The sequence below is a fragment of the Pleurodeles waltl genome, chromosome 12 (genome assembly GCF_031143425.1).
Source record: "Pleurodeles waltl isolate 20211129_DDA chromosome 12, aPleWal1.hap1.20221129, whole genome shotgun sequence".
Taxonomy (NCBI): Eukaryota; Metazoa; Chordata; class Amphibia; order Caudata; family Salamandridae; genus Pleurodeles; species Pleurodeles waltl.
This window is the reverse complement of record NC_090451.1, coordinates 125,460,783-125,473,578: the sequence shown is the minus strand read 5'-3', so window position 1 is coordinate 125,473,578 and position 12,796 is coordinate 125,460,783. Positions and strand designations below refer to the sequence as shown.

Below are 12,796 nucleotides of genomic sequence, written 5' to 3'. Positions count from 1 at the left end.
TTTAGGGTCTCGCTTGATAGACTCTGTAGTATTCAGTAAAGGGCTTGGAGCCCGCATGTCTCTCACCATTTTTTTATTTATGTGGCACTCTTCTTTACAGTTTCCTAATTCATCAAGGCATGTCTTGCATAATTTCCGTTCCTCTCTGTAGAGCAGCGACCAAGCGTTGATTGATTCAGCTTAATCAGTGCCTGACCGCTGCTCCCCACCTGATCAAGGTACTATTTTTTCCTTTTACCTTCTAGTGCCCTGCAAACAGAAGGCTTGTGACTGGCAAAAACATGACCAGCAGGTCAACCAAAACTGTTAAGTTTTAAATTTAAATCTAACTTTCTTTTATTTTGCCAAATCATCTTTTCCCACGTTCCACGCATGTTTTCTTTTGTTTTTGTTCGTGGGCGCTCTTCTCAAAAGATGACGATTAGCTTGTTTAAAATATTGCAAAACAACAGTGTTTCTTTATTATGTGTAAATTCTGAAATTATGCTTTGACATATAATCCTGCGGTACACTTCAATCCACCCCACTCCAATCTGCCCCACTACAATCCACCCCCATCCAGACCACTTCACCCACACTAATCCACCTCACTCCAGTCCAAATCACTCACCCGAATCCAATCCACTCTAACTCATCCCACTCCAACCCTCTCCAGCCACCCCTATCAAATCTGTCTCACTCCAATTTGCCCCACTCTAATAAAAAACAATCTGCACCACTCCAAAACAATCTGTCCTACTCCGATCCAAAACAATCTGACCCACTCCAATCTGCCCGACTCCACTTCAAAACAATCTCCCCTACTCCAATTCAAAACAATCTACCCCACTGCAATCTTCTGCAGTCCAATCCAAAACAAACTACCACACTGCAATCCAAAACAATCTGCCATACTGCAATCGAAAACAATCTGTCCCACCCCAGGCAGTGGTGGCTGGTGCACTTTGAAAGGAGGGGGTGGGAGGGAACAATAGTTCATCTGAAGCTAAGTGAAGAAATTGGAATAAAATAGTGCATTTTAACCCCTTCGCTGCCAGGCCTTTTCCCCCTCAGGTGCCAGGCATTTTTTTGGCTATTTGGGGCAGGACGCGCTTAGGCCATCATACATTTTTGTCCACATAAGCTACCCACGCCAAATTTGTGTCCTTTTTTTGCAACATCCTAGGGATTCTAGAGGTACCCAGACTTTGTGGGTTCCCCTGAAGGAGACCAAGAAATTAGCCAAAATACAGTAAAAATGTATTTTAAAAAAAATAAATAGAAAAAAGGGCTGGAGAAGAAGGCTTGTGGTTTTTGTCCCTGAAATTGGCATCCACAAAGGGTTTGCAGTGCTAAAATCACCAGCTTCCCAGCTTTCAGGGACAGGCAGACTTGAATCAGAAAACCCAATTTTTCAACTCAATTTTGGCATTTTACTGGGACATACCCCATTTTTACGATTTTGTGTGCTTTTAGCCTCCTTCCAGTCAGTGACAGAAATGGGTGTGAAACCAATGCTGGATCCCAGTAACCTAAACATTTGTGAAAAGAAGACAACATTCTGAATTCAGCAATGGGTAACTTGTGTAGATCTTACAAGGGTTTCCTACAGAAAATAACAACTGAACTAAAAACAAATATTGAAATTGAGGTGAAAAAAACAGCCATTTTTCTCTACGTTTTACTCTGTAACTTTTTTCTGCAATGTCAGAATTTTGAAAGCAATATACCGTTACGTCTGCTGGACTCTTCTGGTTGCGGGGATATATTGGGCTTGTAGGTTCATCAAGAACCCTAGGTATCCAGAGAAAATAAATGAGCTGCACCTTGCAGTGGGTTTTCTTTCTATACCGGGTATACAGCAATTAATTTGCCAAAGTATAAAGAGTGAAAAATAGGTATCAAGAAAACCTTTCTATTTCCAAAATGGGCACAAGATAAGGTGTTGAGGAGCAGTGGTTATTTGCACATCTCTGAATTCTGGGGTGCCCACACTAGCATGCGAATTAAAGGCCATTTCTCATGTAGACGTCTTTTTTACACACTGTCTTATATTTGGAAGGAAAAAATGTAGATAAAGACAAGGGGCAGTAACACTTGTTTTGCTATTCTATGTTTCCTCAAGTCTCCCGATAAAAATGGTACCGCACTTGTGTGGGTAGGCCTAGCGCCCGCGACAGGAAGGGCCCCAAAACACAACGTGGACACATACAATTTTCCCAAGGAAAACCAAAACCTAGGTAAAAGACATTGTCATTTGCAACGCCAATAGCTCTAACTCTCCCAAATGTGAGACCTTTCGCATTGCAAATGCTTGTTTTTTTGTGCAGACAAGTATTCGTGGAGCCTGCTTTGGTTCTTAAGACCTCAGACCTAAAGCAAAGCTTAGACAGAAACATAGCAATGTGCCCTTTGCACACAGTTAGAGATCCTACTAAATGGAGTTATATATAGGTGTGCACGGCCATTGTGCACAATTCTGTTGTGATATAAAGTTTCGGTATGGGTTAATGAGAGCTCGTAGTTATGGCCGAGTGGCTAAGGTGATGAGCTTGAAATTCATTGGGGGTTCCTTGCGCAGGTTCGAATCCTGCCGAGTACGTCACTTGTTTATTTTAAACCTGATATTTAAAATAACTGTGAAGAACACATTTACCAACTTTATTTGGGAAGATAGATAATTTGCTTTAAATCTTTATTTAACAGAGGTTCGATTTTATTTTGCAGACAGAAGAGCGGGGTGACCGCGTGGGGAGAACAAATTATTTGTTAAACCTTCCATTTGAAGGTGATCTAAGCAGAATGAAGGAAAACAACAGCAGCGCCCATCAGCCGATTTCTTGGGAGTCCACGGTTTAGGAGTTTACTTAGAAGGAGACTGTAAAAGAGTTTTAAAATTAGGGACCTATTGGTAGAGTCACTGTGTATGAAAATTGAAGGGGCAGGAGGGAGATGCGTCATTAAGATCTGTTAAAATCCATCTCTGTCAGCGGTGGGATTCGAACCCAGGCCTCCAAAGAGACTGGAGCCTAAATCCAGCGCCTTAGACCGCTCGGCCACGCTACCTTCAGTTTTCTGTGTGTCTGTGCACTTCATGAGCACCGAAACCCTGCGTCTTGGCACTTAGTGTGGAAAGTCGAGTCGATAAACCGTTTAAAGGACATGATTACAATGTCGGGAGGGTGATGTGGTAATTGAAGGTTATCTCTCTTACTCAGTCACTGCACAAGTCTTCTCCCACCTGCTCGGACCTAGTGCAATCACCTTAAAAGACAACACTCTCCGAGCAATGACTTCCAACCAAGGTATAAGCACCTGCTCTACATAGGCAATGTGACTCCATCATTTTCTAATGAAACAAGTGTTCATACTGGTGGGCTCATTTCTTAGGGTGGGATCTAATGAATGAGCAGTTCATTCAAAAATAACCGAGGAGTTGCACGTATTCATGACATCAGCCCTATTGCCGCACCCAGTCTCCCCAACATACTGTTTAGCTTTCCAGTGACGTCATGTCTTGTGTGGCCTATTCACATTCCGCTGTTAATATTTTTTAGCCAACAGAATTCCACACTTCCCGGTCTTTGAGCTCACATTGAAAAGGCACAAGTCCCAAAATGCAACCGGGTGCTGTTTAAAACTCCAGCACTGGTGGGCGGTGCCCCAGGTGACATGGGGCCCACCTGGATGCTCTGACTGCCTTTCACGTGACAGTCACAGACACACACAGGACAGAGGTTCAAAAGCTATTCTGAAAGAAGTAAGCACAACAGGCCCACGTGAAACTAAACTTTTTAAATAGATGATTTTTGTTTCTATTGACCGGGTTCTCACTCGTTCTGCGCGCCAAGTCAAATGTAAATGAGCCTCGCAATAAAAATGCACAGAGGATGGTAAAATTCACTTCACTCTGCGCTCGTTGATGCTGAGAGCATGGTTGTCAGCCCGCACGCTTGTTATTTTGATGTGGAATTACTTGATTGCTTTGTGATAATTTTCATTACTCTGAATTGCAAGCTCCCCTACCCCAGTAATAATGTTTGAGGTATTGCCTCCCTACCACACCAACAAGGCCACCCTCTGACCAAGTCCTTTGCCTCTCTTCAGAACTACCATAAGGCCCTCCATGCACTAGGAACTTTTTGCTTGACGACCATGTAGGCGTCCTTGGAATATTGATATTTAGAAGTAACAATGTTTGTTTATTTTAACTAACTTAACTTTTTAGGGTCTCGCTTGATAGACTCTGTAGTATTCAGTAAAGGGCTTGGAGCCCGCATGTCTCTCACCATTTTTTTATTTATGTGGCACTCTTCTTTACAGTTTCCTAATTCATCAAGGCATGTCTTGCATAATTTCCGTTCCTCTCTGTAGAGCAGCGACCAAGCGTTGATTGATTCAGCTTAATCAGTGCCTGACCGCTGCTCCCCACCTGATCAAGGTACTATTTTTTCCTTTTACCTTCTAGTGCCCTGCAAACAGAAGGCTTGTGACTGGCAAAAACATGACCAGCAGGTCAACCAAAACTGTTAAGTTTTAAATTTAAATCTAACTTTCTTTTATTTTGCCAAATCGTCTTTTCCCACGTTCCACGCATGTTTTCTTTTGTTTTTGTTCGTGGGCGCTCTTCTCAAAAGATGACGATTAGCTTGTTTAAGATATTGCAAAACAACAGTGTTTCTTTATTATGTGTAAATTCTGAAATTATGCTTTGACACATAATCCTGCGGTACACTTCAATCCACCCCACTCCAATCTGCCCCACTACAATCCACCCCCATCCAGACCACTTCACCCACACTAATCCACCTCACTCCAGTCCAAATCACTCACCCGAATCCAATCCACTCTAACTCATCCCACTCCAACCCTCTCCAGCCACCCCTATCAAATCTGTCTCACTCCAATTTGCCCCCCTCTAATAAAAAACAATCTGCACCACTCCAAAACAATCTGTCCTACTCCGATCCAAAACAATCTGACCCACTCCAATCTGCCCGACTCCACTTCAAAACAATCTCCCCTACTCCAATTCAAAACAATCTACCCCACTGCAATCTTCTGCACTCCAATCCAAAACAAACTACCACACTGCAATCCAAAACAATCTGCCATACTGCAATCGAAAACAATCTGTCCCACCCCAGGCAGTGGTGGCTGGTGCACTTTGAAAGGAGGGGGTGGGAGGGAACAATAGTTCATCTGAAGCTAAGTGAAGAAATTGGAATAAAATAGTGCATTTTAACCCCTTCGCTGCCAGGCCTTTTCCCCCTCAGGTGCCAGGCATTTTTTTGGCTATTTGGGGCAGGACGCGCTTAGGCCATCATACATTTTTGTCCACATAAGCTACCCACGCCAAATTTGTGTCCTTTTTTTGCAACATCCTAGGGATTCTAGAGGTACCCAGACTTTGTGGGTTCCCCTGAAGGAGACCAAGAAATTAGCCAAAATACAGTAAAAATGTATTTTAAAAAAAATAAATGGAAAAAAGGGCTGGAGAAGAAGGCTTGTGGTTTTTGTCCCTGAAATTGGCATCCACAAAGGGTTTGCAGTGCTAAAATCACCAGCTTCCCAGCTTTCAGGGACAGGCAGACTTGAATCAGAAAACCCAATTTTTCAACTCAATTTTGGCATTTTACTGGGACATACCCCATTTTTACGATTTTGTGTGCTTTTAGCCTCCTTCCAGTCAGTGACAGAAATGGGTGTGAAACCAATGCTGGATCCCAGTAACCTAAACATTTGTGAAAAGAAGACAACATTCTGAATTCAGCAATGGGTAACTTGTGTAGATCTTACAAGGGTTTCCTACAGAAAATAACAACTGAACTAAAAACAAATATTGAAATTGAGGTGAAAAAAACAGCCATTTTTCTCTACGTTTTACTCTGTAACTTTTTTCTGCAATGTCAGAATTTTGAAAGCAATATACCGTTACGTCTGCTGGACTCTTCTGGTTGCGGGGATATATTGGGCTTGTAGGTTCATCAAGAACCCTAGGTATCCAGAGAAAATAAATGAGCTGCACCTTGCAGTGGGTTTTCTTTCTATACCGGGTATACAGCAATTAATTTGCCAAAGTATAAAGAGTGAAAAATAGGTATCAAGAAAACCTTTCTATTTCCAAAATGGGCACAAGATAAGGTGTTGAGGAGCAGTGGTTATTTGCACATCTCTGAATTCTGGGGTGCCCACACTAGCATGCGAATTAAAGGCCATTTCTCATGTAGACGTCTTTTTTACACACTGTCTTATATTTGGAAGGAAAAAATGTAGATAAAGACAAGGGGCAGTAACACTTGTTTTGCTATTCTATGTTTCCTCAAGTCTCCCGATAAAAATGGTACCGCACTTGTGTGGGTAGGCCTAGCGCCCGCGACAGGAAGGGCCCCAAAACACAACGTGGACACATACAATTTTCCCAAGGAAAACCAAAACCTAGGTAAAAGACATTGTCATTTGCAACGCCAATAGCTCTAACTCTCCCAAATGTGAGACCTTTCGCATTGCAAATGCTTGTTTTTTTGTGCAGACAAGTATTCGTGGAGCCTGCTTTGGTTCTTAAGACCTCAGACCTAAAGCAAAGCTTAGACAGAAACATAGCAATGTGCCCTTTGCACACAGTTATAGATCCTACTAAATGGAGTTATATATAGGTGTGCACGGCCATTGTGCACAATTCTGTTGTGATATAAAGTTTCGGTATGGGTTAATGAGAGCTCGTAGTTATGGCCGAGTGGCTAAGGTGATGAGCTTGAAATTCATTGGGGGTTCCTTGCGCAGGTTCGAATCCTGCCGAGTACGTCACTTGTTTATTTTAAACCTGATATTTAAAATAACTGTGAAGAACACATTTACCAACTTTATTTGGGAAGATAGATAATTTGCTTTAAATCTTTATTTAACAGAGGTTCGATTTTATTTTGCAGACAGAAGAGCGGGGTGACCGCGTGGGGAGAACAAATTATTTGTTAAACCTTCCATTTGAAGGTGATCTAAGCAGAATGAAGGAAAACAACAGCAGCGCCCATCAGCCGATTTCTTGGGAGTCCACGGTTTAGGAGTTTACTTAGAAGGAGACTGTGAAAGAGTTTTAAAATTAGGGACCTATTGGTAGAGTCACTGTGTATGAAAATTGAAGGGGCAGGAGGGAGATGCGTCATTAAGATCTGTTAAAATCCATCTCTGGCAGCGGTGGGATTCGAACCCAGGCCTCCAAAGAGACTGGAGCCTAAATCCAGCGCCTTAGACCGCTCGGCCACGCTACCTTCAGTTTTCTGTGTGTCTGTGCACTTCATGAGCACCGAAACCCTGCGTCTTGGCACTTAGTGTGGAAAGTCGAGTCGATAAACCGTTTAAAGGACATGATTACAATGTCGGGAGGGTGATGTGGTAATTGAAGGTTATCTCTCTTACTCAGTCACTGCACAAGTCTTCTCCCACCTGCTCGGACCTAGTGCAATCACCTTAAAAGACAACACTCTCCGAGCAATGACTTCCAACCAAGGTATAAGCACCTGCTCTACATAGGCAATGTGACTCCATCATTTTCTAATGAAACAAGTGTTCATACTGGTGGGCTCATTTCTTAGGGTGGGATCTAATGAATGAGCACTTCATTCAAAAATAACCGAGGAGTTGCACGTATTCATGACATCAGCCCTATTGCCGCACCCAGTCTCCCCAACATACTGTTTAGCTTTCCAGTGACGTCATGTCTTGTGTGGCCTATTCACATTCCGCTGTTAATATTTTTTAGCCAACAGAATTCCACACTTCCCGGTCTTTGAGCTCACATTGAAAAGGCACAAGTCCCAAAATGCAACCGGGTGCTGTTTAAAACTCCAGCACTGGTGGGCGGTGCCCCAGGTGACATGGGGCCCACCTGGATGCTCTGACTGCCTTTCACGTGACAGTCACAGACACACACAGGACAGAGGTTCAAAAGCTATTCTGAAAGAAGTAAGCACAACAGGCCCACGTGAAACTAAACTTTTTAAATAGATGATTTTTGTTTCTATTGACCGGGTTCTCACTCGTTCTGCGCGCCAAGTCAAATGTAAATGAGCCTCGCAATAAAAATGCACAGAGGATGGTAAAATTCACTTCACTCTGCGCTCGTTGATGCTGAGAGCATGGTTGTCAGCCCGCACGCTTGTTATTTTGATGTGGAATTACTTGATTGCTTTGTGATAATTTTCATTACTCTGAATTGCAAGCTCCCCTACCCCAGTAATAACGTTTGAGGTATTGCCTCCCTACCACACCAACAAGGCCACCCTCTGACCAAGTCCTTTGCCTCTCTTCAGAGCTACCATAAGGCCCTCCATGCACTAGGAACTTTTTGCTTGACGACCATGTAGGCGTCCTTGGAATATTGATATTTAGAAGTAACAAATGTTTGTTTATTTTAACTAACTTAACTTTTTAGGGTCTCGCTTGATAGACTCTGCAGTATTCAGTAAAGGGCTTGGAGCCCGCATGTCTCTCACCATTTTTTTATTTATGTGGCACTCTTCTTTACAGTTTCCTAATTCATCAAGGCATGTCTTGCATAATTTCCGTTCCTCTCTGTAGAGCAGCGACCAAGCGTTGATTGATTCAGCTTAATCAGTGCCTGACCGCTGCTCCCCACCTGATCAAGGTACTATTTTTTCCTTTTACCTTCTAGTGCCCTGCAAACAGAAGGCTTGTGACTGGCAAAAACATGACCAGCAGGTCAACCAAAACTGTTAAGTTTTAAATTTAAATCTAACTTTCTTTTATTTTGCCAAATCGTCTTTTCCCACGTTCCACGCATGTTTTCTTTTGTTTTTGTTCGTGGGCGCTCTTCTCAAAAGATGACGATTAGCTTGTTTAAGATATTGCAAAACAACAGTGTTTCTTTATTATGTGTAAATTCTGAAATTATGCTTTGACACATAATCCTGCGGTACACTTCAATCCACCCCACTCCAATCTGCCCCACTACAATCCACCCCCATCCAGACCACTTCACCCACACTAATCCACCTCACTCCAGTCCAAATCACTCACCCGAATCCAATCCACTCTAACTCATCCCACTCCAACCCTCTCCAGCCACCCCTATCAAATCTGTCTCACTCCAATTTGCCCCCCTCTAATAAAAAACAATCTGCACCACTCCAAAACAATCTGTCCTACTCCGATCTAAAACAATCTGACCCACTCCAATCTGCCCGACTCCACTTCAAAACAATCTCCCCTACTCCAATTCAAAACAATCTACCCCACTGCAATCTTCTGCACTCCAATCCAAAACAAACTACCACACTGCAATCCAAAACAATCTGCCATACTGCAATCGAAAACAATCTGTCCCACCCCAGGCAGTGGTGGCTGGTGCACTTTGAAAGGAGGGGGTGGGAGGGAACAATAGTTCATCTGAAGCTAAGTGAAGAAATTGGAATAAAATAGTGCATTTTAACCCCTTCGCTGCCAGGCCTTTTCCCCCTCAGGTGCCAGGCATTTTTTTGGCTATTTGGGGCAGGACGCGCTTAGGCCATCATACATTTTTGTCCACATAAGCTACCCACGCCAAATTTGTGTCCTTTTTTTGCAACATCCTAGGGATTCTAGAGGTACCCAGACTTTGTGGGTTCCCCTGAAGGAGACCAAGAAATTAGCCAAAATACAGTAAAAATGTATTTTAAAAAAAATAAATGGAAAAAAGGGCTGGAGAAGAAGGCTTGTGGTTTTTGTCCCTGAAATTGGCATCCACAAAGGGTTTGCAGTGCTAAAATCACCAGCTTCCCAGCTTTCAGGGACAGGCAGACTTGAATCAGAAAACCCAATTTTTCAACTCAATTTTGGCATTTTACTGGGACATACCCCATTTTTACGATTTTGTGTGCTTTTAGCCTCCTTCCAGTCAGTGACAGAAATGGGTGTGAAACCAATGCTGGATCCCAGTAACCTAAACATTTGTGAAAAGAAGACAACATTCTGAATTCAGCAATGGGTAACTTGTGTAGATCTTACAAGGGTTTCCTACAGAAAATAACAACTGAACTAAAAACAAATATTGAAATTGAGGTGAAAAAAACAGCCATTTTTCTCTACGTTTTACTCTATAACTTTTTTCTGCAATGTCAGAATTTTGAAAGCAATATACCGTTACGTCTGCTGGACTCTTCTGGTTGCGGGGATATATTGGGCTTGTAGGTTCATCAAGAACCCTAGGTATCCAGAGAAAATAAATGAGCTGCACCTTGCAGTGGGTTTTCTTTCTATACCGGGTATACAGCAATTAATTTGCCAAAGTATAAAGAGTGAAAAATAGGTATCAAGAAAACCTTTCTATTTCCAAAATGGGCACAAGATAAGGTGTTGAGGAGCAGTGGTTATTTGCACATCTCTGAATTCTGGGGTGCCCACACTAGCATGCGAATTAAAGGCCATTTCTCATGTAGACGTCTTTTTTACACACTGTCTTATATTTGGAAGGAAAAAATGTAGATAAAGACAAGGGGCAGTAACACTTGTTTTGCTATTCTATGTTTCCTCAAGTCTCCCGATAAAAATGGTACCGCACTTGTGTGGGTAGGCCTAGCGCCCGCGACAGGAAGGGCCCCAAAACACAACGTGGACACATACAATTTTCCCAAGGAAAACCAAAACCTAGGTAAAAGACATTGTCATTTGCAACGCCAATAGCTCTAACTCTCCCAAATGTGAGACCTTTCGCATTGCAAATGCTTGTTTTTTTGTGCAGACAAGTATTCGTGGAGCCTGCTTTGGTTCTTAAGACCTCAGACCTAAAGCAAAGCTTAGACAGAAACATAGCAATGTGCCCTTTGCACACAGTTAGAGATCCTACTAAATGGAGTTATATATAGGTGTGCACGGCCATTGTGCACAATTCTGTTGTGATATAAAGTTTCGGTATGGGTTAATGAGAGCTCGTAGTTATGGCCGAGTGGCTAAGGTGATGAGCTTGAAATTCATTGGGGGTTCCTTGCGCAGGTTCGAATCCTGCCGAGTACGTCACTTGTTTATTTTAAACCTGATATTTAAAATAACTGTGAAGAACACATTTACCAACTTTATTTGGGAAGATAGATAATTTGCTTTAAATCTTTATTTAACAGAGGTTCGATTTTATTTTGCAGACAGAAGAGCGGGGTGACCGCGTGGGGAGAACAAATTATTTGTTAAACCTTCCATTTGAAGGTGATCTAAGCAGAATGAAGGAAAACAACAGCAGCGCCCATCAGCCGATTTCTTGGGAGTCCACGGTTTAGGAGTTTACTTAGAAGGAGACTGTAAAAGAGTTTTAAAATTAGGGACCTATTGGTAGAGTCACTGTGCATGCAAATTGAAGGGGCAGGAGGGAGATGCGTCATTAAGATCTGTTAAAATCCATCTCTGGCAGCGGTGGGATTCGAACCCACGCCTCCAAAGAGACTGGAGCCTAAATCCAGCGCCTTAGACCGCTCGGCCACGCTACCTTCAGTTTTCTGTGTGTCTGTGCACTTCATGAGCACCGAAACCCCCTGCGTCTTGGCACTCAGTGTGGAAAGTCGAGTCGATAAACCGTTTAAAGGACATGATTACAATGTCGGGAGGGTGATGTGGTAATTGTAGGTTATCTCTCTTACTCAGTCACTGCACAAGTCTTCTCCCACCTGCTCGGACCTAGTGCAATCACCTTAAAAGACAACACTCTCCGAGCAATGACTTCCAACCAAGGTATAAGCACCTGCTCTACATAGGCAATGTGACTCCATCATTTTCTAATGAAACAAGTGTTCATACTGGTGGGCTCATTTCTTAGGGTGGGATCTAATGAATGAGCAGTTCATTCAAAAATAACCGAGGAGTTGCACGTATTCATGACATCAGCCCTATTGCCGCACCCAGTCTCCCCAACATACTGTTTAGCTTTCCAGTGACGTCATGTCTTGTGTGGCCTATTCACATTCCGCTGCTAATATTTTTTAGCCAACAGAATTCCACACTTCCCGGTCTTTGAGCTCACATTGAAAAGGCACAAGTCCCAAAATGCAACCGGGTGCTGTTTAAAACTCCAGCACTGGTGGGCGGTGCCCCAGGTGACATGGGGCCCACCTGGATGCTCTGACTGCCTTTCACGTGACAGTCACAGACACACACAGGACAGAGGTTCAAAAGCTATTCTGAAAGAAGTAAGGACAACAGGCCCACGTGAAACTAAACTTTTTAAATAGATGATTTTTGTTTCTATTGACCGGGTTCTCACTCGTTCTGCCCGCCAAGTCAAATGTAAATGAGCCTCGCAATAAAAATGCACAGAGGATGGTCAAATTCACTTCACTCTGCGCTCGTTGATGCTGAGAGCATGGTTGTCAGCCCGCACGCTTGTTATTTTGATGTGGAATTACTTGATTGCTTTGTGATAATTTTCATTACTCCGAATTGCAAGCTCCCCTACCCCAGTAATAACGTTTGAGGTATTGCCTCCCTACCACACCAACAAGGCCACCCTCTGACCAAGTCCTTTGCCTCTCTTCAGAACTACCATAAGGCCCTCCATGCACTAGGAACTTTTTGCTTGACGACCATGAAGGCGTCCTTGGAATGTTGATATTTAGAAGTAACAATGTTTGTTTATTTTAACTAACTGACCTTTTTAGGGTCTCGCTTGATAGACTCTGTAGTATTCAGTAAAGGGCTTGGAGCCCGCATGTCTCTCACCATTTTTTTATTTATGTGGCACTCTTCTTTACAGTTTCCTAATTCATCAAGGCATGTCTTGCATAATTTCCGTTCCTCTCTGTAGAGCAGCGACCAAGCGTTGATTGATTCAGCTTAATCA

General features: G+C 42.9%; 3 non-coding genes across 3 annotated transcripts; all 3 read right to left on the bottom strand.

Annotated features, from left to right (window-relative positions):
* Positions 1-2,963: 2,963 nt before the first annotated feature.
* Positions 2,964-3,045, bottom strand: TRNAL-UAG (transfer RNA leucine (anticodon UAG)). Its single transcript has one exon. It is a non-coding gene; the product is annotated as a tRNA-Leu (tRNA).
* Positions 3,046-7,165: 4,120 nt separating this feature from the next.
* Positions 7,166-7,247, bottom strand: TRNAL-UAG (transfer RNA leucine (anticodon UAG)). Its single transcript has one exon. It is a non-coding gene; the product is annotated as a tRNA-Leu (tRNA).
* Positions 7,248-11,368: 4,121 nt separating this feature from the next.
* Positions 11,369-11,450, bottom strand: TRNAL-UAG (transfer RNA leucine (anticodon UAG)). Its single transcript has one exon. It is a non-coding gene; the product is annotated as a tRNA-Leu (tRNA).
* Between the last annotated feature and the right edge of the window lie 1,346 nt (positions 11,451-12,796).